The 27369-nt window shown below is 36.4% G+C and overlaps 1 long non-coding RNA gene across 1 annotated transcript in view; it reads left to right on the top strand.

The window, feature by feature from the left end:
* The window catches only part of LOC130214814 (uncharacterized), an 80529-nt gene that overhangs the window by 956 nt on the left and 52204 nt on the right, over positions 1 to 27369 (top strand). The gene's annotated exons all lie outside the window — the stretch shown is intronic.

Genomic DNA, 27369 nt, shown 5'->3' with positions numbered 1-27369 from the left:
CCCCCTCATTTGATGGTGCAGCTTTGTCACCCTGTGTTTAGCAGATTAACCTTGATGGTGCCCTGGGCATTGCTCGCTACATGACTCGGTGATTTAACAGAGGAGTGATGTTTCGCAATGCGTGGCGCCGCAGCGGACCCTCGTGGGTATTAAAAGGCTGAACGTTTAGCCCGGAGCCTGACAATTATCCCATCTCTCAGATGTGTTGGAGTCCCGGCAGAGTTTGACCCTTGCTTAGCACCTACAAATGTGGAATTATAAATCATTGTTCATCATGTTGCGCTGTTAAAGTTGATTTAAAGAGGGTCTTGCCCCTTTGTTAATGCTGGAGTTAAGATTATCATCTTGGCGAGAAGTGCAAAGGTTTGTCATTAAACTCTCAGAAGCAGGTGTGTTGATGACAGTTACTGTGCAGACAATTGGGATCAGTGCACTTGAGCTTTTGATAAATAACAAATAATGAACTAGCAGCCAAAGCCTTTATGCAAACGTAACTGACTTAAATATAGTGTACATTTAAATTGCAGCTACACCTTTTAAAAACAGTTTACCATTTATTGCCATTGCAGTATCTCTTTTTTCATTTTCTTTTTATTATAAAAAGGGATAGTTCACCCTAAAATAAAAATTGCCTCATCTTTTACTTTCCAGCATGTGCGCTGTAAAATTGCTCTATATCAAATATATCTGTTAAAGGGCCCCTATTATGCATTAAAAAAGGTCATATTTTGGTTTTGGGGGTCTCCAATTACAGGCTGATATGCATGCAAGGTCAAAAAACACGTTCATTGTCTTATAATATGAAGAGTTGAGATGCAAAAGCCGCTAAACGCCACTTCCGCCAAAAATTCAAACTGACATTGACTGAATGCTTTAGGCATGTAGTACAACATCAACAATTAGATTTTCTTCAAATCATCCAAATCGCAGCGTCAGCACATTCAGAAATAACAGTTTGTATGCAAAAGCCGCTAAACAGCACTTGCCTTTGACAGCAAAAGCCGCTATATCCATAGAACCAATCAGAAGGTGCGAATCGAATCATACGTTTTCAATGTAGCAGCGCGCTGATACGCCGGCTGTTTTTGTTAGAAGACATATTCGGCTTTCGATTTCGATTTTAAAAGACGAAGTTCGATGAACTGGATGAGCCTGTCTGACTGTCAGTGAATGGCAAATGAAAGCATCCCGTACCTCAAAACTTGTACATTATAAGAAAAAGAAAATGCAATGTACAGTCGGAAGTGTAGCATGCATTCATAACGTTTGTTTGCGCAGCGACGCTACTTTGTGAATGAGTCCGATTTACTATACATTAAACGGCAACTCCATTTCACAAAAGACAGAGTTAAGATGCCGTTCTTTTATCCCACATGGATGCTACAAGGTTAAACAAGAGACAAAAAAGAGACCAAGACCTTGAGTATGCTGAGAATGAATGAATGACAGCTTCTAAAATTGTCTGAGAGGCATCTCCTTTTTGCCCAGTAGGCCCACCTTGTGATTTATCCGCTAATGTAAGCTATTTTTTAAAAGATAAATATAATGTATAAAACTACATTTATATTAGCCGACTTCATAATACCTAGCTTTTTTTATTAATGGACAATGTACAGATATTAATGTTTTAAATTACAATATTTGAATCCACCAAGCTTAGTTTACATTGTTTACATTGTTCTACTTACATTAAATCTAAATTCCAAATATCAGAAATGACAACTGATTGTTAAGATTTAATTAATGTTATTTCAATTATGTCAATTTTAATGTTATTTATTAATGCATTTACTTGATACTATTTGTTTATTCATTTTCCTTCTGCTTTTTCCCTGGTTTACCACAGCGGAATGAACCGCCACTTACTTGACAGATTTATTCATTCATTCATTCATTTTCATTCTGCGTTTTCCCTTGTTTACCACAGCGGAATGAACCACCACTTACTTGACAGATTTATTAATTAATTCATTCATTTTCCTTCTGGGTTTTCACTGGTTTACCACAGCGGAATGAACCGCCACTTACTTGACAGATCTATGTATTTTTAATTTTAGGTGGTTTGAGTAATGTGTTTTATGTTTGGAAAAATAATTTCATCTTTAGTAATTTTTCAACTAAATACACTGTCTTATCCCGATAGGTGGATTTAGAGTGATTTGCCATAAAAAGCAGAAGTGGATTTAGCTGGTTTTGACGTAAAACAAAATTTAATTTAAGTTAAAAAGTATAAGACTGATTCCTGCAACACTCCAGGGACAGACGAGTCTTCGCTGAGGTCCAGCCACCAGCCTCCTGCGCCTAGACTGCAGCTCTGCACAAGAAATTTGGCCAGTGGAGAAATGGTCGTGCCCAACTGAGCCTGGTTTCTCTCGAGGTTTTTTAATTCTTCACTTTCACCAATTGGTGAAGTTTTTCCTTGCCATTGTCGCCACTGGCTTGCATGGTTCGGGATCTGTCGAGCTGCGCATCGATGGATTTGCTCTTCAGTGTTTGGACTCTCAGTAGTGATTATTAAACCACACTGAACTGAGCTAAACTGAACTGAACTTAAACACTGAAAACTGAACTACACTGCTCCAATTTACTACGGCCTTTTATGTGAAGCTGCTTTGACACAATCTACATTGTAAAAGCGCTATACAAATAAAGATGAATTTAATTTAATTAAAAACCAAAGAATTGTTTAAAGTGACATTTATGAAAAAAAAGGTATTTTATTTACAAGATAATCATTACATATAAAATTAAACTGCCATGCCTAATTTTAGGAGGCTGATAGAAAATGCTCATTTACAAGAATTTACAAGGGTTTTGCCTCTGAACCTCTGAATATGCATTTATTTTTACCTAATTATCCAACACAATCTCATGGCAATTCGTAACTTTTTGATTTAGTGGCTAATTCTTATGAATTCGTAGGATCTAATTCGTACATTTTCGTACGATTTGCTCATCCCCCAATGACGGTTGGGTTTAGGTGCCACGCCTCCTTTTTAAAATCGTACAATTTCGTAAGAATGAACTCGTATGAATTCGTACGAATTAGCCACTAAACTGACAAAACGTAAAATACTTACGTTTTCTCGTGAGATCAGGCTGAATTATCCCAACAACTCCCATATGATTTGTTCAGCGATTCATTTGTTCCCGAACCTCTCCTTTGCATGAGGCTAATCTGCGCTGATTGGTCCGTTGACCCAATCTGTTGTGATTGGTCAACTGGGTTCAGCGCAAGATAGAAACGGCCAACATGGTTATGAAGTAGCAGAGAGTATGTGAGAGCCCAATGCAGGAGTGCATTAAAGCAATGCAGTGAAACGCCAGCATATGACTCTACTCCTAACATTAACCCCAAGTAATAACAACTACACACATTCCGTATTAATCCACACAGTGGCAAAAGTTGAACTATCTTGAAAATTTACAGCACTGCGCGTGTGTAGGAACAGCTGATGTTGGCGATAGCAATGACAAAGAGAGGATCGAGATTTCAGAAACACATTTAAATTGGTAAAGGAAGAAGCACGCAACGCGTTTTCAACAGAAACAAACACACACATACATACACACAAACATAAATACACAGACACACACACAGATGATCACAATTTATGAGAAAGAATAGTTTTACATACTCCCACTGTAATGTTCAGAACTGTATCTACAGCATTACAATGCAATGCCATTCAGTTTTCATATAAGCAGTAATGTATCTGCTGTGCCAAGAAATCTTGTCCGGCATATCAGCTAGAACAAAAATCATTTTATGACATTTACTGTGTATATAAAGGGCTCCTGAAGTGTCTTGTTATTTAATGTGTTAACAATTTCCACTGAAACCGATGGGAAATTTAGAGAAGCTCTTCCCATTAAAAAAAGCCAATAGTGTTTTGTTTATAACACAGCTCAGCCAGAGCAGTTGAAATCAGTAAAACCTCATTCGACAGCTTATCATGGCCACGGTCACAGTAATTCTGAGTCTGTATAACTGGATCTCTTCATAATTTTCTCCATATTGCTTAAAAGTATAGCATTCTCAGAGGAACTTTTTTTGTAGTCTGAGCAAACTCACACCTATAATCTGCTGAGCTGTCGTGTCTGTGGACTAAAGCAGACTCCCCACAACAATAAGAGGTTATAATTACAGTGTTTGATCTGATCTCACTGTAGTTCTCTAGGTATTTTAGTAGTTTGCATATTTTTAGCAGTAGTGTGTCTTTTAAGAGCAAAGTTCAGATAAGTTGTCAGATAAGAATGATTTTCAGCATGACAGTTTGAGGCTTGTACGAGCTAGTGTATAGTTTTGAGATTGTGTTTGTAGTTATTTAATTATTTATTTCATTAATATGCTGCTGGCTTCTTAGTTGGATGAAATTCTTTTTTAGTGTAGCTTTTGATTTCTTAAACACACATGTCAAAACAGCCATGTTCTAGCATGACAAAACAATTAGGCTCCAATTGGAAAAAGCAGTATTCAGATGTTAACGCTTTAACATGTTCCCTCTGCCACCGCTCTCGCTACCGCAGTGCACCTACAGCTATCGACCGCTGGGTTGCGCTTTAACCATAGACTTTGTCAGTTAAAAATCTACATGCAATTTTCAGTTTTACCTTTTCACAATACTAGCTAGGATGGTAATGTATGTGTACAGTATGCAAAGGTACTGTATGTGATGTGTTCATTTAAAATATAAATTTGTTAGGTTGTTTTTTTTTCTTTTGTCTTTTAAAGAACTGTGACTATAAAATTACAGTAATTTTCTGTTTCTGCATCAGAAACAGGCAACATAGGCTAATTCTGAAAACGCAACCCTATACATATTTGGAGATCGCGAATATGCATTTCATCTTTAAATCGAACGCTGTCGGTGCCTATGGAATGGTACAAAAGTGCGCTCCGGTGTTCGCGGTGCCCTGGTTCGTTTCCCGCCTCGAGGTCCTGTGCTGGTCCTTCCCCTCTCTCTGCTCCCCATGCTTTCCTGTCGATTCTCTCTACTGTCCTGTCAAAATAAGGGTGAAAACCCCTATAAAATAATTATTATTAAAAAAAAACAAACGAACGCTATGGGGCAGTATGACGCTGTTCCTTTTTACACTTACCAGCTGACCACTTAGCACTGTATAAACGGCTTTTCTGCTGTTACCAGTTTGTCCATCATTTCATCGCGTATTTTGGAGGATTTGATACACAGAGTGGAGTTGATGCGCTAGTCGATCAGTGCTTTTGAAAACATTATTGGTTGGGTTTAGAGGAGGAAGGTCGGGGGATTACTCCGTCAGTCAGTCGGTCGACAGCGGCCTCTGGTGGATTAACGCAAGAAGAGCAGGCACAAATGGCACTCACGAGCAAAATTTCAGATCTCAAAAAGCATACACAGCAGCCTCGGGTGAAAACAAACACAAAAAAAAACATTGCTCCTGGGACGTATTTGGTGCTCTTCAGAAATGCATATAGGGGTACCTAATCAGAATGAGCCTGGGTTGGGAAAAAAGACGTACCTGTTAAGATTATGCTTCTTTTATTTACTTTTGTTTTGTAGAGTTTTAGTTCTCCCACTTTGGTTGTGTTTTGGTTATTCATGATATCTTGATTAAATTTCTTTATAGCCTACATCGATCTCATTTGTTAACTAAAACATGAAAAAGTCAAGAGAAGAATGTTTAGTCAGTAATCTGTACAGTATATAATTGTTTGGTATTTTGTTGTCAATTAAAAAAAATACTTCATTGTACCTAATCTAATAAAATGTACATTCCATGTCAATTGGCCAATATAGTTTCAAGTAATTATGGCGGGAATTTATGTGCTATTCATAGCCAACTGCAGCCAATGAATGCATTCCAACCCCATGCAGGCAACTTACACTGACAACAAATCTAACTAAAAGCTAGTATATATAATATAATTGTAATTTCTAATAGAAGTCTTTGTTTGACAAGTATAATTCATGAAACAGCCCATAAGGACATTTAGCTGTTTCAACATTTGTAGTTTGTAGGACATGTCCAATAGAACAAAAGGGATTTTATCATGTGTTGACATTTAAAGGGAGTTCAGATGAAAAAAGTGCCATCTGAAATTTTACAAAGTCAAAATTATTAGCCCTCCTGTAAAATTTGTATTATTTTAAAATAGCAGGACAATGAACCAAAGTACACCAGCAAGTCCATTTCCACTTTGGCTGAAGAAATACAAAATGAAGACTTTGGCGTGGCCAAGTCAAAGTTCTGACCTAAATCCAATTGAGATGCTGTGGCATGACCTTATAAAAGGTGGTTCTTGCTTGAAAACCCTCCAACGTTGCTGAATTACAAGAAATCTGCAAAGATGAGTAGGTTCAAAATGATACATTCAAGTACTGCGTGAGACAAATTCATAAGTACTTAATGTGCTTTGGGTTATAGTTTATGCCAGAGTAATTGGTGGTTCGTTCTGCTGTGGTGACCCCTGAAAAATCAGGCACTAAGCCAAAGGATAGTAAGTAAGGGTTACAGTTGGATATAGTTATAACTATAGTAAAGGCATCTAATGTAACAAGAACACAGTGAAATACATTATTAGTGACATTTTGTAATAGTGTAATATCATTTTCTGAGTGAAAACTGGAAATTTTACATCAAACGTTCAGCATATAGTTATCAACATAGCCTAAAACACTGGTATTTAGAATTGCAAGCCAGACTAGGTTGTCACACAATAACAATGTGGCTTTCTTTAAAATGACAAACACAACTTTCTCATGACTTTGTCTACTGTGTCCAATGCCACAGCATCATGTTACTTTAACTAGACTGGGACACCAGAGAACAACAGAGGATACTTAAGGGTCACCCACTGGCTCAAGCTGTTCTCAAGTTTCAATACCAGTGTCTCCATGGTCAGTTGGACATGTATGGCACATAATACCAAGAAAATACTTGAAGCAATATTGAGCAATTTAAGTGGGAAACGTTTTGTGTTTCTAGGATGTACAAGTTTGGTAAACTAATAATTATTTTAATAAAAAATACTGACATAATCAAATGTCATTTCGTTGAACAAGTACTGCACACAACCTTACAAAATTCTTGTTGTCGTAAGAGCAACAAATAATAACTTGACTTCTAGTTGATCATTTGGAAAATGGCAGAAGGTCGATGTTTCAGATGAATCATCTGTTGAACTGCATCCCAATGATCACAAATACTGCAGCAGACCTATTGGAACCCGCATGGATTCTCAGAGAACTCAGTCAAGTTTGGTGAAGGAAAAATCATGGTTTGGGGTTACATTCAGTATGGGGGTGTGCAAGAGATCTGCAGAGTGGATGGCAACATCAACAGCCTGAGGTATCAAAACATTTGTGCTGCCCATTACATTACAAACCACAGGAGAGGGCAAATTCTTCAGCAGGATAGCGCTCCTCATACTTTAGCCTCGACATCAAAGTTCCTGAAAGCGAAGAAGGTCAATGAGATCCAGGATTGGCCAGCCCAGTCACAAGATATTAACATTATTGAGCATGTTTGGGGTAAGATGAAGGAGGAGGTATTGAAGAGGAATCCAAAGAATCTTGATGAACTCTAGGACTCTAGCTTTCTTTGCCATTCCAGATGATTTTGTTAATAAGTTATTTGAGTCATTACAGAGATGTGTGGATGCAGTCCTCCTAGCTCATGGGAGTCATGCACAATATTCACTCTTTTTCCACTGCAGCATGACTTGATATTCTATACTGTACATTATTTCTGTTAAGTGGCAAGACTTTTGTCTAAGCAAAGTCAGACCTCACTGTCCTAATTAAATAATTAAAAATCAAGTCATGATCATATTTTATTTTGGTAAATTAAGCATAATCTAGAGGCCTTTGCTTTTCATGTGAGTTAGTTCTGATAGCAAATGATCAACTAGAAGTCAAAGCCAGACGAGAAGACAAAGAACTACAAAGCTTTGATGCCAATTCAGATTATAGCTATACCCGTCTGCTACCTAATATATTAAATATATACCCCATAAATATATATATATATATATATATATATATATATATATATATATATATATATATATATATATATATATATATATACATATATATATATATAGTATAAATATAATTGACCTCCAAATTATGCACTATTATTTATAAATAAAGAATTTTTCAAATTAATTTTATAATAATTAGTTATTCAATTGAGTAAAAGTGTGTGTGTGTGTGTGTGTGTGTGTGTGTGTGTGTGTGTGTGTGTGTGTGTGTGTGTGTGTGTGTGTGTGTGTGTGTGTGTGTGTGTGTGTGTGTGTGTGTGCGTGCGTGCGTGCGTGTGTGTGTGTGTAATGTAATGTATTGTAATGTAATGTACAATGTCTTCTTGACAACATGTTTGCCAGTTGTTATTTCTTTGCAATAGATGGTTTAATTTAATTTATTTTCTGAACTATAAAAAAGAATAGATTACAATTAATAATTAATATGTGGAAAATTACCAGACCTACGGAGATGTCTGTAATTGTCACATTTAAATTTTCTACAGTGGAAACTACTTCAATATTTCTTCAGACGGCCTATTAGTACTGCTGTTTATTTTAGGCTGTCAGTCATATGATATGATTCAATTCAATTCATCTTTATTTCCATAGCTCTTTTACAATGTAGATTGTGTCAAAGCTGCTTAACATAGAAGTTGAGTAAATTAAAACTGTGTCAGTCCAGTTTTCAGAGTTGAAGTTCAGTTCAGTGCGGTTTAATTTACACTGCGGAAAGTCGAAACACTAAAGAACAAATCCATCGATGCACAGCTCCACAAGCTGACCAATTGAACAAACTTCACCAATTGACGAAAGTGAAAGACAAAATCCTCGAGAGAAACCAGGCTCAATTGGGCGCGATTTTTCCTCTGGCCAAACTTTTTGCGCAGAGTTGCAGTCTTGGCACCGGAGGGTGTAGAACGCTGGACGTCTTTACAATCAAACAAGACCTAATGCATGTACAAAGTATATTCAATTTTACACTGACCTTTTTCAGCTCCACGACAGCTTAATGTACAAATTATTGTTTAATTTTTTTCTCTGTTAAATCTTGAAAGTTTAAATCAACTGTTATGGTACAAATTCATGATTCAACACATAACTAGGCTTCAAAATAAAGCAATCATATAATGTTTGGACAGTGACATGGACGTTTTGACTCAACAATGATAAGTAGAGAAATTGGCAGTGTGCTGATAGTTTAAATATAGTACTGGCACTGCCTACTTCAAGCAAATGTTTCACCTCTTTTCAGTGGTTTTGACCAGACAATTAGCACTAAGTGACTGTTTTGGGTTAGTCAGCATTCACTAGGGACGCTTCAGATGATGACATTGACAAGCTTGTTGTGGTCTGCAGCTTTACAGCTTAAGCGCGGTCACAAAGCCACTCTGGTGTCAAATTACTCTACATGAGCAGCAGCCAGCTGCTCAGAGCTATTGTTTATGACTGAACTGAATAATCTTCAGAGTGTCTTTAAAGATATAGAATAAATATTGGGTAGCAAATGATTTACGTCTGCTCATTAAATAATTTTGATGGTATTACTTGGACATTGGTTACCATGTATTAGTAGAACATGGTAACAGTTTACAAAAAGATATCATTTGCTGACACTTACTGTGTTATTATAATTATCCAAATAATCTATAGCTTTTGTTTATTATCACGTGTTAATGTTTTGGGTGATAATACAATATAATATAATATAATATAATATAATATAATATAATATAATAAAACATAATATAATATATTATAATATAATATAATATAATATAATATAATATAATATAATATAATATAATATAATATAATATAATATAATATAATATGTGGCTCAGTGGTTAGCATTGTCACCTCACAGCAAGAAGGTCGATGGTTCAAGTCCTGGCTGAGTCAGTTGGCATTTCTGTCTGGAGTTTGCATATTCTCCCCATGTTGGCTTGGGTTTCCTCCGGGTGTTCTGGTTTCCCCCACAGTCCAAATGCGCTATAGGTGAATATAAACTAAATTGGCCATAATGTATGAGTGTGAGTGTTTCCCAATACTGGGTTTCGGCTGGGTTGTGTATTTGCTGGATAAGTTGGTGGTTCATTCTTCTATGGTGACCCCTAATAAATAAAGAGACTAAGTCGAAGGAAAATGAATGAATGAATAATATAATATAATTTGTCACATGTTTATTTTTCAATACTCACAGAACCCATTCACAGATAAAACATTTGACCGTACATATTCAGTAGCCTGTTGAATAAGGTTTGAAAATATTTTTTTGTCATATTTCTAGTCCAAATATCAAACAATTCTTAAATCAGTTTTTCCTTAAAACAAGCTAAAAAATCTGCCTGAGGAAGTAGTAAAATAATTATGTTTTTTGGTTTAAAATAAGATTATTTTTCATACCGCGTCACTGGCAAATAATTTAGTTCATTTAAAGGTAAAAATCTAATTTATAAATTTTGCTATATATGTTTTGTTTTTTTATCAGAATAATACTAGAAAATGCTTCCTGATTGAAGAAATGTTAGATATTTGGGCAACAAAATTCAATAAATACTCAAAATAAAATAAAAAATGTGTAAGAGATTAAATAATTATCATTCATTAGTTAACTAATCATGATTATTATTATTGGTGGCCAAGCACCGATGGTGTAATACACCTATTGTATTTATTCTGGTTCTTATTCTTCTTCTTCTGGCATCTCTTCTTCCGCTCTGGGAGTCTATGGCAGCCCTATGAACCATTTATGGCATTTGAGCAAACTTTGGTACACTGATAGAGGACAGTCTGATCTTCATCCACAACAAATTTGGACTCTCAAACTCTCTAGCCCCACTACAAAGTTTCACTTTTGTTTATTTTTGTAACTTTGAAGCCAAATGGGCTACAATCAAATGTGAATTTTGTTTTTCTCTGATTCCTTTGTTCAAGCAGATTCAAACGCACCCGATGATGTCATTTTCTGTCATGAAAACTTTTTTCGCTATTTCAATTCTTCGTAAGACATATTTTCACGAATTCGTTCTAGGCCGTTAGTCTGATTTCCAATAAAACTGAATCACAAGATCAACAGACCATGCTGACCAAAACTTATGGAAATCAAGGTGATTAGATGAACCATTTTTGATTAACTTGCGAACAAATTTAACGTAGAGCTTACGAAAATTGACTTAAGGTGTTGTCTCCGTAACGTATTCACACCAAACTTGGTCACAACCTGAAGTGAGACACGCACACACCGGCACACTGATGAGATACAATTGCTTTTTATAGTGAACAAAATTCATTCAAAGGAGCTCAAGCATGATTGCTTGTCTTGTGAATAAATGAGGCTCACTCTTATATGTCATGTGGCTGGCTTGAACTTCCACAACAACCAATGAGATTTGTTCTCGTGTGCCAAGCAGGTATGGTTATGGTTAGACATATCTTGTTTTTGTTGTTCCCCTTCATAAGGGAACTTCTACGTGTGTCTAAAGCACTCCCAAATCTGTTTATACAGACACACGTCTCCGTTCCCTATTCGGGGAACGTGGGTTACGTACGTAACCAGGACGTTCTTGTTAAATTGTAAAAAAATCAACACAATCTCACGGCATTTCGTAACTTTTTGATTTAGTGGCTAATTCGTATGAATTCGTACGATCTAATTCGTACAATTTAGTACGATTTCCTCATCCGCCAATGACGGTTGGGTTTAGGGGTGGGGTTAGGTGCCACGCCTCCTTTTTAAAATCGTACAATTTCGTATGACTGAACTCGTACGAATTCGTACGAATTAGCCACTAAACTAGAAAATACTTACGTTTTCTCGTGAGATCAGGCTGAAAAAAATATATTGTTTTGTTTTAACGATAGCCTATGGACAAAACCTCTACCAAACAGTTAGGATGCTAGTTAAAGGTCATTATTTTTCTAAAATTTTTGCATTTTTTTTTACATTGTTACTTTATAATTACTTTTATATGTTAAAGCTCTGTCTTGACAGGTCTGTATCATGTTTGCTGGGAAGAATAATCAGGCACATAGGCATTTTAATCTATTTGTTTACAACTGGATAAAGAACCAAGGCGCACTTAAAGTCTCTTCCAACGCAATGTTCATTATGGACTGTTTATGTGCCACGTTAAGACGAGCACCACCATGAAGCCCTTCAAGATAGATTACCGAATCTTGTCTTATTTAGCCAGCTCTTAATTTGCCATCTAACAAACCCTTGTTTGTCAGTAACCATTTAATTTTGATTCTTTACTTCTATTTGTTGCCACACCACTACCTCATTTAGGTTGTACTTTCTTTGGATACGCTAAATAGAGTCTTTCCAGACAAAAAAAAAGAGGGAAAAATTGCCTTTCAGCCATCCGTAAATAAGTCCACACATAAACAACAATGGAACCGCAAGGTCTTGAGCTGGAGACTCTCTTTATAGGCCTATTTCAGACCACAAGTCTAATTTAAAAAAGAGCCATTTAGTTGTAATCACATTTGGTGTAAATTTTGTTTATACCACTTACCTCAATGTAAATTGTGTATTTATGTAGCTCTAGTGTCATTACTGGAACAAAGCAGGAAAATCAGAGATATGGCATTATGATTAATATGGTGGTCATTTCGGAGCTGTAATTAACTCAATTGTCTGTGATGAAAGCGATGGGCTCTGTGTTGTGTAATTGGGAGGGGTCCTCTTGTTTAGAGTCTATCAGTAATGTGGATCCGGAGATGCAACCACAGAGGGACAGGCATTACCCAGGGGTATTCAAGAAAGAGAAAGTGTTTTAGACTGTGACAAATTAGGCTGAGATTAAGGATAACAAAAACATGTCCACGTTATTTTTCGCATAAAGACATGAAATTGTTTTCTTTTTCATTTTTTTTCATGACAGTTTAGGGCAACACGGAATCTGCATGCATGAAAACCCACAAAAATCAAACAGTAGTCCACTTCTCTCTGTGGACTTAAAAATAAATGAAAATATTTTTGATTTAAGCATGAGTGATCATTTTACAATGAAAATAAATGACAGAACAATAAATACATAACTAAAAATAAGAATAAATAAAAAATAGTATTTGTCTAATGTTAATTTAAGTGTGGTTTATTTATAAACTATTTTCGAGAGGATCACGTGCTTATGATCATCATGGCTGGCTCCTCATTAGCTCCGTTATCTGACCCATTAGATGATTACGGAAGCATTATAAATAAGAGTTTTTCACTCCAGTTATCTTCGTCTTGAAGCTTCCCCCCCTTCCACCCCTACTTCCTCCCCCTTTTTCCGATAGGGCAACACGGTGGCCCAGTGGCTAGCACTGTTGCCTCACAGCAAGAACACTGCTGGTCCAACCTCCTATCGGGCTGGTTGGTGTTTCTGTGCGGAGTTTACATGTTCTCCCCGTGTTCGCGTGGGTTTCCCCCGGGTCCCCCGGTTTCCTCCCACCGTCCAAAAACATAAACCATAGCCAATCGACTAAACCAAATTATCACAGAAAACAACATTAGTTTACACTTCTCACGCGGCGACAAGCAGGGGAGTCCTCGAGACCTACATGAGCTCGAACTCCGCTCTCGCCCTTCTAACGGGAGGGAGCCCTGGGCTCGAGGATATTACGAGCTCAGGGCTCTCTCCCGGGACAGCATGCCAAATACACTTTATTGATTATCAGCTAAGTGTGAACTCTTGAAGCTATATATTAGCTAATAATTTAAATGAACTGTTGTTATTATCTGCGTCCATACATACAGAATCATTTTAATAATTTGTCTAATGTATCTTTTCTTTACATTGCACTGAACAGCGTGAGATAATTTCTACTGTGTGTGTGCATCAGTCCGTTTGCGAGCCGTACACGCACCACCCCGCTATGCGCACGTCTCCATTGAAAATAATGAACTTGCGTGCGAAAAAGACGCGATATGTGAATGGCCTGCTGCTATAGTTAATCCAATGCACATGCGTATTAGCCTCGGTATAAGCTCGGAACTTTAAACTAGCACACAGTTGGCATAACTTTGTTTAGTTGCAGTAGTTTTGTTCCATGCAACAGAAACGCAGCGTTGAGAAGCCTTTACGATTAATTAACTGTAATAAATTAAAGCACATAGTAAAATCGGCTAATTATTGCATCCCTATTAACGATATCAGTGCATTGTACAAAAAGCCTTTTCTACAAACACATCCAAATGTTTTTGGCTGCTCGCGCCACTCGCTTAATGTCAGGTGACTCATGCTCTGCGCAGCCTTCAACTGGAGCTCGTGCAGTATTTAACAGACGCACGTCACTCTGCACACATTAGCCTGAACTAAATTTATTTTTGATGACTTGGTCACACTATTTGGAAGGTCGGAACTATGGAATAAAATCACTGTCATAAATATTTAGTGCGTAAATAAACAAATGCCATGTTATAATTAAACACTAAATAAGTTAAATTAAGTGATATTTCGTTAAGTGATTCAATGAGAAATTCTGCGCTTGCTGCCTGTAACGTTAACTTACATTATGCTCACTATCCTCGGCTTGTTCTTAATGATTGATTCTGTAAATTGTCCAAGAAACACAGCGAAAATGGACCTCATTAAGTCTCCACTTTTATTACAGCTCATGACGGACATTCCTCAAAGATGGAATAACAAAAATCTACCTGAGACGGTGTGTGGGAGCTCGAGCGCCCATTAGGCACAACGTTGTGATCAATGGCTCCCGCTTGTTTATTAATACCTGTGACAGCGGTGACGTAATTTTGACAGTGGACTGTGGCTTTTTGACTCGTACTCGTGAACAGGTTGTCACGTCCGTGGTGAAACGGTATTTCGTGTTTGTAAAGTACACCCATCGTAAATTTGTCAGTCATATATAAACAGACAAAGAAAATGTCGTATCTGTGTCTGTTCTAATTGCAGATTTTAGAATTGTACCCTCGTAAAATTACGAGTACGTTCCGTTTTCCTTTACGTTTTTATAATTACAGATGTGTGAACTTTATTTACGCACTAAATATTTATGACAGTGATTTTATTCCATAAGAAACAATTTGCCTCAGGAACCACCAATTGAATAGCCCTGTCCTAATCTATCAACACTTTGCTAATGAAAATTAATTGACATGCAGTTGCAAATTTAGTATGTTTAAAGAGGACTGTCAAAATATGCTTACATTAATTAAAATTACACACATGCTTGATGGTTCATTTTATATAATGATATATAATAACAATCAATTTTCTTCTCAGCACAACAAGTGCTAATTTTAACAAATGAAACCTTGTTTCAAAGTGTTAGCAAGATCATTTTCTTTACGTCCGCAGAGCCAAACATGCCTTGAGTTCAAGAAAACAATTTAGCAATTTGGTGGAGAAAAGCTTATTTTATAAGCCCTTGCAGAGTAATTCTAAAACTCATGACTTTCATGACATGATTTGGCGTTTATCTCTGAAGGACCATCTAATAAGATAATATGTCAATTTTCTTCTCAGCATGAGGGTTCAAGCAATCATTCCTAATTATATTCTCATTATATGGATCAACACTGTGACAGAGATGCGTACACCTAGATCAAATATCAAATGGAAGGACTCCAAGATGTCGATCTCATCAGTGTGGTAAAAGAAGGGATCTGCCAAACCCACTGCCAGCGGAGCAGTCTCATTCACAATTCGCCATCCAAACGTCTCTCATTAGGATCTCTCATTATTCCTCAAGTCATAACTGCGCTTCTCAATTTCAAACAGACCAGTTTTGTCCTTTTGTGCGGCTGTCACCTAACCTCATTGCCCGTCTCCATTAGGGATCTCTCTTACGCCAATAGAGGGACTTTAACTTCAAGACTTCTATTATTTGCATTGTGTTTTAGCTCCAGCCTGAGGAAACACCTGATCGTGTAAATAGCTCTCGTGTGCATCACCGTGCGGTTGGCTATATTGTGTGCTGACAGCCTTACTTATGAGCGCTTAGTCCTTTTAAAGGGAAGGAATTTTAATAACCGATAAAAATTGTTTTGATTTTTTTTTTTTTTTTTGACCTTCAATGGCTTGCCTTAATCTGTGCTCTTCATATCTTGGCAGATGTCCCAGATCATTCGAAATGCACTGTGTACGATCACAACAGAGCTTAAGGGAGATGATGTAAATACCCATATATAAATAAATGGGCTTTTAAAAGCTGGGGGTTAATCCTACAGAATTTAAATGGTTGGGATTTCATCACAGCCTGTGTGGGGAAAATGGCTGTTTATACTAGTTACAGTAATAAAATAGCCCCCTCTAGTGCTGGGAAATAGCACCAGCAAAGAACAGAATAGTATTGGGAGTTCATTTTCTTCTGCTATTAGTGCTATTTGCTGAAGAAAGTATGTTATTATTCTTCACATTTTAGTTGCAGAACATAACCGGCTTAGAATCCACAAATATTAAAGGAAAAGCTCCACCAATCATTTATTCATCCTTTACTTGTTTCAAACCTGCTTGATTTTTTCATTCTGTTAAACAGATACTTTGAAGAAAGCTGAAAACCACCACTGACTTCCATTCAATGTTTTTCCTACTACACTACCTTACAAAAGTCTTGTTGTTGAACCCAGTTGTAAGAGCGACAAATAATAACTTGACTTCTAGTTGATCATTTGGAAAAGTGGCAGAAGGTAGATTTTTTTCGATGAATCATGTGTTCAACTGCATCCCAATCACAAATACTGCACCTATTGAAACCCGGCGGCGTGCGAGAGTTCTGCAGAGTGACTGGAAACATCAACAGCCTCCATGCTCATGGAAGTCAAAAAACATTTTTATAAGTACTTTTATTCTAAATCTTGGACCTTATTCTTAAAAGAAAAAAAGCACCAAACACGGCCCATATTTATACTTATTAGGCTATTGTTGTTATCCATGAATTTTCAAATGTCCATTTTTACAAGAGAAGCTAGAAAAATCAGAAAACTCTACATTTTTATTACTCAATTGGTCAAATTCTGAGACTGAGGAAAGTTGAATGTGCTGGCCAGTTTATTATTTGCCTAAATGAAAATAGGGCACATTTTTTTAATTTAAAACATTAACAGATTGCTATTTTTCCCCTAATGATATATCAAAAGTAGCCTAAAAATAAGTAGCCTCTTCCTATTTCTTTATTCTAAAGATTTAGAAATGTTTTTGGAACAGTACATCAAGAACTGTGACCATCCGATAAGCCAGGGGTCACCAAACTTGTTCCTGGAGGGCCGGTGTCCTGCAAATTTTAGCTCCAACCCTAATCAAACACACCTGAACAAGCTAATCAAGGACTTACTAGGTATACTTGAAACATCCTGGCAGGTGTGTTGAGGCAAGCTGGAGCTAAACCCCGCAGGAACACCGGCCCTCCGGGACCGAGATTGGAGACCCCTGCGATAAGCTAATCCAGAGAAAAAAGAAATGCTTAAAAATAATCACCATAATGCAGTATTTAAACCTCATAATTAAAAAAAAACAGTCAAGTAACTGCAAATAGGTACCCTTTTTTAGAATAAAAGGACCACCCTTTTCACTATGCTGGCTACGGGCCTGGAGATAGATTTTGGAGCGAGTCAAAATAAGACAGGAATATAAGACAAACAACTTAAAATCCTACAGTGTCGCCACTGTACTTACAAAACTACATTGGCTTTTTTAAATGCCAGTAGCTGATCTGCAAGTGCATTTTATACATTTTTAGTTACAAACTTTGACATAGTTAATCAGTATGAAACAAAAAGATTTAATACCCCAGTCTACAGACTGGTCAAAAACAACTCAGGTTTTATGGCAGCAAAAACAGATATCGTGTTTTATATTGTGTATTGAAGACTACAATTGGAAAAAAATATATAAAAACACAACAACAACAACAACCAAAAAAAAAAAAAAAAACAACAGCTAGATTTATTTAACAAATTATGTTAACTAAAAAAATTAAATAACCTTTTCATATATCACCCTTTTAAAGTATAATATAAGATGAGATGGTGGCAATTTTCACAATAAATAGAGCTATAGAGAGATATAAAGTATATTCCAACTCAATATACAGTTGAAGTCAGAACAATTACCCCCCCCCTTTGATTTTTGAATATTTCCAAAATGATGTTTAACAGAGCAAGGAAATTTTCACAGTATTTCTGATAATATTTTTTCTTCTGGAGAAAGTCTTATTTGTTTTAAAGTTAAAGTTTAAAATTTTTCAAAAAACATTTTAAAGTCAAAATTATTCGCCCCTTCAAGCTATTTTTTCGATAGTCTACAGAACAAACCATCATTATACAACAACTTGCCTTATTACCCTAACCTGCCTAGTTAACCTAGTTAAGCCTTGAAATGTCCCTTTAAGCTGTCTAGAAGTGTCTTGAAGAATATCTAGTCAAATATTATTTACTGTCATCATGACAAAGACAAAATAAATCAGTTATTAGAAATGAGTTATTAAAACTATTATGTTTAGAAATGTGTTGAAAAAAAATCTCTCTGTTAAACAGAAATTGGGGAAAAAATAAACAGGGGGGCTAATAATTCTGACTTCAGCTGTATGCATTGAAAAGTTTTTACAGTGATTAAAGAGATCATCTTCAAGAAAGGACTTTCTGTGTAATTTAATTTTTATTTTTTACAAAATCTATACATAAATCAACGAGAAACAAGTTATGTCTCCTCATGTACAGTAGAGAATGAGGTGCAGAGAAAGGATTGATCGAAGAGGCCTGTTGATGGAAGGTTTGTGAAGAAATGTCATGCTCCCTTCTAAAAGTATTTTGTAGTATTTTCAAAATACAAAAAATACAGTATTTTATTTTGATACTTGTTGTGGCTGCTGTATTTTGTAGTTTATTTTGATACACTTAAAATGGAGGTATTTGGTTCTTTATTTCAATGTATTTTTAACTGTACTAGGCTAATTAATTGCAGGCAAGTACACAGACCTACTACCGTCGAGATTTGTGTGCATACTGTATGACGGACATTTTACTACTACATTACATCACTGGAGGTATTTGAATGGCACTGAAATGACGTTGCGACTTCTATTTGTACAGTAGGCCACATTACAATGACAATATGGCAAATGTACTGTTGTTATGAAGGATTCTGCAATTACCTGTTCAGAATACGTATACTCAAAAGTTTTCAGACGCAGCCATGTTGTTATTTATTGTAGTTGTCTTCACATCCAGCAGATGTCACCCTCATTTTGCTTTTCATTTACTCTTTGTCATAAAATCCCATCTTTTATTCACGTCACATGGCACTGCATTCGAGGCAATACAAAAATATTGAAGACAGCCAGTAGGATATCAGAGCAAATAGGTTTATTGTTGAATGTTTTAACCCTAAAAAGAGGGAACCAGATTTGTCTACATTTTTTACTTTGAATAAGCAATAAGCCACGTGACAAATGTTCTCCCAAGGGACACATTCAAAGTTAGCATACCCAAGCACACACAAACAAACACACTGTGAAATCCAGTCATTAATCATTTGCTTCAGTTTTCTCCATCTCCTTCACACCCACAAGTTATCCAGCCGTGTGCTCACAGCTCGCACACTCCACGAACTGCTTTTACAATGCATTTTTTAAGAACCAACATCCCTGTCAGTATTCAACAGCTATTGATTTCAGCACCTTCACGCTTTTGTGGCTGCTGCAGAACCTATTAGGTGCTTTTCAGCGAAAGACTGCTAATAATAAGTGAACCTAACACCACGTCCTACAATGCACTGAAACTATTGTGTATATAAGGGGTAAATTACAGATTTGAAATGAATATTTATCTTGGTACTCTTGCATGAAATGATATCAACTAAATTGCCCTATCCATTTTAATAGTGCTGTGTTATTTTCAACACAAACACATTATGCATAAGCCTTTTTCCTGATCAGCCAGACCATGCAGAAACAAAGACCCATTTGCATTTTAATTGAATAAATCCTTTTTTATAATGATACAGTTCTGATTAAATTTCGGCTAGGATTAATGGGATTCTTCTATCTGGATAATGGTCTTAGGTGTCAGACAATATGAGACATTGTTTTCGTGGGTTTTTTTTAACTATAGATTGTTTAGAATGAATCTACACTGCTTCACATATGTCTTGTCGTCAATCTCAGTTGTAAGAGCAACAAATAATAACTTGACTTCTAGTTGATCATTTGGAAAAGTGGCAGAAGGTCAATTTTTCAGATGAATCATCTGTTGAACTGCATCCCAATGATCACAAATACTGCAGCAGACCTATTGGAACCTGAATGGACCCAAGATTCTCACAGAAATCATTCAAGTTTGGTGAAGAAAAAATCATAGTTTGGGGTTACATTCAGTATTGGGGTGTGCGAGAGATCTGCAGAGTGGATAGCAACATCAACAGCCTGAGGTATCAAGACATTTGTGCTGCCCATTACATTACAAACCACAGGAGAGGGCAAATTCTTCAGCAGGATAGCGCTCTTTCTCATACTTCAGCCTCCACATCAAAATTCCTAGAAGGTTAAGGTGCTCCAGGATTGGCCTGCCCAGTCACCAGACTTGAACATTATTGAGCATGTCTGGAGTAAGATGAAGGAGGAGGCATTGAAGATGAATCCAAAGAATCTTGATGAACTCTAGAGTCCTGCAAGAACGCTTTCTTTGCCATTCCAGATGACTTTATAAAAAAGTGATTTGAGTCATTGCAGAGATGTATGGATGCAGTCCTACAAGCTCATTGGAGACATACACAATATTCCTTCTTTTCCCACTGCACCATGACTTTATATTCTATACTGTACATTATTTTTCTTAAGTGAAAAGACTTTTGTCTAGGCAGTCAGACATTACTGTCCTAATTATAATGAATAATTGAACAGAAAATGTATACTTCAACATGAACTATCCCTTTAAAAAGAGCACCTATTTTACCCCTTTTACCCTTTTTGTAAGACAAGCATTTGATGAGTCTCAATTTCTGCTGCGTCATTCGGATGGTAGGGTCAGAATTTGTCATCAACAACATGAAAGCATGGATCCATTCTGTCTTGTATTAACAGTTCAGGCTGCTGCTGGTGATGTAATGGTGTGGGGGATATTTTATTGGCACATTTTGGGCCGATTAGTACCAATTGAGCATCGTGTCAATGCCACAGCCTACCTGAGTATTGTTGCTGACTATGTCCATCTCTTTATGACCACAGTGTACCCATTTTCTGATGGCTACTTTCAGCAGGATAACACACCATGTCATAAAGTGCAAATCATCTCAGACTGGTTTCTTGAACATGACAATGAGTTCACTGTAATCAAATGGCCTGCACAGTCACCAAAACTCAATCCAATAGAGTACATTTGGGATGTGGTGGAAAGGGAGATTCACATTATGGATGTGCAGCCGACAAATCTGCAGCAGCTGTGTGATGCTATCATGTCAATATGAACCAAAGGAATACTTCCAGTACCTTGTTGAATCTATGCCTTGAAGGATTAAGGCAATTCTGAAGGCAAAAGGGGGTCCAACCCAGAACTACTAAGTGGCCAGTGAGTATATATTTCACATATCTCACTATTATTTGTTAATCAACCACTGGCTTTAAGATATAAGCACTACACTGTCAGGAAGTAGTGAATTATATACAGAAAGATGTTAACTGAGGGCCTTTCTACCACATTTGCACCCCATCAAGCCAACCCTACATTATTAATCACAGCAAAGCTCTTTCAAGAAGGCATGGGAGTTCTTTATGACAGACTCAGTCACTCGAGAATCTTCTGTCTGCTGTCACCGGCCCCAAATTTTCATCTCGCTTTCAAGTTGTAAGCTTGACTGCTGTTCATATGATACATTACAAATGTACACTGACCTTTCACTAAACACTGGTCTGAATTACATTCATTTACAGTACCTTCATAAAATGAATGAAGGCACATGAGCATGCATTTTCATTTTAAAATCTAACATTTTACGTTCTTCTCCTATTTAATTTTGACAGATTAAGAGTTTGTTTCACCAAAGACAGATGACGCATCATTAGATAGTTGGGAACGACTGTATTTTTATGAGTAAGCTCACTCAATCATAAAACAAAGTTATTAGGTTTCTCAGTAAACAGCTCTCTCTGGAACAGTTCGGGGGTAGGCTTTTCAGGATGCACCATTATTAGGTTTTGTGGGAAAGAGAGATGTCTTCATATATAAATGTGCTATAAATAATTCTCCATGCTGTTTCTGTGACAAAGGGTTTCTTGCTGCAGTTTCAGGGTACTGTGGGAAGAAATAAAAATGCATTACTTGACCTTTAAACTGATTATTGGCATGGCATTTTAAACGTTTAACGTTCTAAAAATAAATCTTTTTTCTGTCATTTATATGGAGATTTATGATGCTTGATTTGTTTGCATCTCTTATACGTAAAGTGCATAACCTTTGATTTTAAAATATGTGTATCCTTACACAACAGCAGTGTAGTTTTATATTAGCATTTACTAATTATTTTGCTTGAAGAAAACAATGCTGATCCTCCACACAGATTCATCAGTGCAAATAAATTGCTATACTGTCTGACTGAATCGTGTCTGCGCATCTGCATAGACAAATTCCATTTCATTCCTCCGGGATGGACGGAACCAAATGCCTAGATACAAGTCTGCTCGGATTGCCATTAATCTTTGACTGAGGAACAGCACACATAACCTCAGGTGCAAACACAGTATACAGCCAGCATATGCAGTGCTTGTTATTGTTATTTGAGAGAGGCATAGTTAAATTAATAACCAGAACATTCCCTGTCGATATGGTTCACTTGCATGGCATCAACAGCTGACGTTAGGAGGGAGCAATCCTATAGTCTCAGGGTATGAGTCTCCTCCATGAGCCCATCCCAAGGTTTTTAGGTCAAGACCTTAAGGTTGTATGGGTTTTGATATGGATGAAACATGAAGAATCCAAACCCTTAGTACCACTGCACATACAGTGCTTACAAGAAGAGCATTTGAAGAGCAATGACGTCAAGGTTTTAAAATCAGATAAAAATGTATGGCAAGGACCAGCTGGCCGCCATGCTGATGTTATCAAATACAATAGGCTCAGAATGATACCATATCTCTAATTCAATGAGCACTAATTTAAATAGGATATTTTAAGCACAAAGTAGCATAAGCAAATGTGCATAAACATCCACTATTTAGTGGGATAGTCTTTGCTTGTAACCAGTAGGATTTTAATGTTGCCTCCAAAGCATACACAGTCTGCATGACTAGCTAGTAAATACAACATACTGTATATCCAACACAATTTCACGGCAGTCCATAACTTTTTGATTTAGTGGCTAATTCTTATGAATTCGTACGGTCTCTTTCATACAATTAAGTACGATATGCCAACACAATCTCACGGCAATTCGTAACTTTTTGATTTAGTGGCTAATTCGTACGAATTCGTACAATCTAATTCGTACAATTTAGTACGATTTGCTCATCCGCCAATGACGGTTGGGTTTAGGGGTGGGGTTAGGTGCCACGCCTCCTTTTTAAAATCGTACAATTTCGTACGACTGAACTCATACGAATTAGCCACTAAACTGACAAAACGTAAAATACTTACGTTTTCTTGTGAGATCAGGCTGGATATGCTCATCCCCTAATGAGGATTGGGTTAAAGAGTGGGGTTGGTTGCCAGGCATCCTTTTTAAAATCGTACTATTTTGTACGACTGAACTCAAATTCGTACAAATTAAGCACTAAACTGACAAAACGTAAAATATGTACATTTCCTCGTGAGATCAGGCTGGTATATACTAAGATCAGGGCCATTGCACAGACCCAATAATATGAATTCTGCATATATATATATATATATATATATATATATATATATATATATATATAGTTAAAGTCAGAATTATTATCCCCCTAAATTATTAGCTCCTCTGTTTATTTTTTTCCCCAATTTCTGTTTAACGGAGAGAAGATTTTTTCAACACATTTCTAAACATAATAGATTTGATAACTCATTTCTAATAACTGATTTATTTTATCCATGCCATGATGACAGTAGATAATATTTTACTAGATATTTCAGCCTGATCTCTCAGGAAAACGTAAGTATTTTACGTTTTGTCAGTTTAGTGGCTAATTCAGTCGTACGATTTTAAAAAGGAGGCATGGCACCTAACCCCACCCCTAAACCCAACCGTCATTGGGGGATGAGCAAATCGTACGAAAATGTACGAATTAGATCGTACGAATTCATACGAATTAGCCACCAAATCAAAAAGTTGCGAATTGCCATGAGATTGTGTTGGATATTTTTCAAGACACTTGTATTCAGTTGTGACATTTAAAGGCTAAACTAGGTTAATTAAAGTGACATTTAAAGGTTAATTAGGTTAACTAGGCATGTTAGGGTAATTAGGCAAGTTATTGTATAAAGATGGTTTGTTCTGTAGACTATCGAAAAAATATATAGCTTAAAGGGGCTAATAATTTTGACCTTAAAATGGTTTTTAAAAAATTAAAAACTGCTTTTATTCTAGCTGAAATAAAACAAATAAGACTTTCTCCAGAAGAAAAAATATTATCAGCCATACTGTAAAAATTTCCTTGCTCTGTTAAACAGTATTTAGGAATTTTTTTTTTTTTTAATTCAAAGGGGGACTTCAACTGTGTGTGTACCATTATAAATTGATCTGAATATGTGAGAAAATCCTGTTCTGAATAGTTATATTAGTAATGGTATTGAAGCAAAAATTGCAAGCAACATACTGTACAAAAACAGAAAACAAAACACTTGAGCATGAATCGTGTCTGTGATTGAAGTATTTGCTGTAAATGTCAATCTAGTGTATCACACGCTGTTAAGATGATCAAGAATTTGTTTTCTCTGCCTGCCGGCTACGAGAGGAATCTTGTCAGCCTTTGTAACAACAGACATGTAGGATGACCTTAATCTAAGTTCTGCTCAGGGCTTTAATAACTATCCACCTATTCAGATAAGAAAGATTGACATCTTTTCCAAGACCAGCAGAGATTCAGCTTTGTATCTTCTCTCTCTCACTGCTGTCTGTGGTCAATCGTGAGTGTTCTCGTGTGCTACATGCATGTGAGGATAAGGTCAGTAGTTTTCCATTATTCAGTGCTGCTTGGTACTGGGATACCAAGAAAGCACTTGTCTATTATGTTAGAGATGAGTCTATGATGGAAGAGGAATATCATTTACCCTTATAATTATTCAAATAAATTCCAATATGCATATTAAAATATGTTAAAATCTGCAAATGAAGAGTTTAGATGCAAAAACCTCTAAGTGCCATCTGAAATTCTTCTAAAATTAGCATTTTTCTCATTCTCCTATGTGTATGCTTAGTTATTTCACATTAAAGGCAATGAAAATAACCTATTCTTTGCAATAAAAGTGAAATGACCAAACATACACATTTTAGAAGAAGATTTCAGAATGCATGTAGCACTTAACTCTTCAAACGGTGTTCTCAATATATGAAACTCATGTAAAATATAATATGACTTATTGAGCATTTTCCTTATCCGCAGTAGATTTGATTCAGAGCTGAACAAGAACAGGTTAGAGGTCGCCATGGCAACCTGTGCCAAATGCAGAAGGGTTGCGATGTTGGGGTGAGAACTCTGACTCTAGCGCAAACAAATTTGTTATCAAGACGAGCATACAGTAATATCCACGTGAGCAGAATAAAGCAGAACTGATGTAATCCATTAGGTCTCTGTTAATAAATAGATTTGCAAGATTAAGATAAACAAGTCCATGAGAGATTAGAGATTCTGCAGTTACAGCAATAAGGCAGTGATAGTTCAGTGATCAGACTGTAATAACATGATATTTTGTATATTTTTCCCTCAATTTCTGTTTAGCGGAAAGAAGATTTTTTTCAACACACGTTTCTTAACATAATAGTTTTAATAACTAATTTCTAATAACTGATTTATTTTATCTTTGTCATGATGACAGCACATAATATTGGACTAGATATTTTTCAAGATACTAGTACTCAGCTTAAAGTGACATTTAAAGACCTAACTAGGTTAATTAGGCAAGTTAGCATAATTAGGCTAATCATTGTATGATGATTTGTTGTGTAGACCAGTGTTTCCCAACCCTGTTCCTGAAGGCACACCAACAGTACACATCAACCTCTCCCTAAACAAACACACCTGAATCAACTCATCAGAAGATTAGAAGAGACTCCAAAACCTGAAGTTAATGGGTCAGATAAGGGAGACATTCAAAATATGTACTGTTGGTGTGCCTCCAGGAACAGGGTTGGGAAACACTGGTGTAGACAATTTAAAAAAATGCTTAAGGGGGGTAATAATATTGACCTTAAAATAGTTTGTAAAAAAAACTGCTTTTATTCTAGCCGAAATGAAGTAAATAAGACTTTCTTCAGAAGAAAAAATATTATAGGAAATACTGTGAAAAATTCCTTGCTCTGTTAAACATCATTTGGGAAATATTTGAGTAAAAAATTCACAAGAAGGATAATAATTTTGACTTTTTTATACACTCACTGGCCACTTTATCAAGCACACATTGCTAGTGCTGGTTGGATACCTGTTTTCTTTTAGACTGACTTATTTACTTCATGTCAATTTGTAGACTTAAATTAGTTCCATGAAATATCCTTAACAGATATTGGTCCATTTTGATATAACACCACTACACGGTTGCTGCAAATTTGCCAGGGTGCACATCATGATGTGAATCTCCCGTCTCAATTGAGATATGGCAACTATGGAAGCCATTTGAGTATAGGGAGCTCATTGTCATATTCAAAAATCCGGTTGAGGTGATCTGACACCAGTCTCATTCTGAAAACGTACCGCTATATACATTTCTGGAGAGCGCCAAATATATCCCAGGAAGTACGTTTTTTGCAGATTTAGTTTTTACGAATTCACCAGAGGCAGCTGTCGACTGACTGACCGATCGACTGACCCACCCTCCTCCATCCCTTAACCCAACCACAGTGTTTTAAAAAGCAATCCAGAAAAAGAAAAGCCCTAACCTGATTTTTACCCCATTTTATAGATTTGACAACATTCTCACCCAGTTATTTACTTGTTTATTTTATTTTGTCTATTTTTGTCTTACCTGCTTTTCGGAACCGTTCTTCGCCAGAATCAAACTCCATCGTCGTGGACAACTTTGCGTCTCAAGTCCCCAACGTACATGGCAAGCTACTGGACAAACCGGTAACAATAATTTGTAAATCCAGAAATGTATATAGGGCTACATTTTCAGAATGAGCAATGAGCATGTTGCAAAGGTCATACTGTTTTAATCAAGATTAATAATTACGATTATTCCTTCTCAACTTTTATTCACTTGTGTACTCTTATTGCATTTTACAGCC

Source organism: Danio aesculapii, chromosome 21 (genome assembly GCF_903798145.1).
Source record: "Danio aesculapii chromosome 21, fDanAes4.1, whole genome shotgun sequence".
Lineage (NCBI taxonomy): Eukaryota > Metazoa > Chordata > Actinopteri > Cypriniformes > Danionidae > Danio > Danio aesculapii.
Note: the sequence above shows the minus strand (reverse complement) of the source record. Positions and strands in the feature narration are given on the sequence as shown.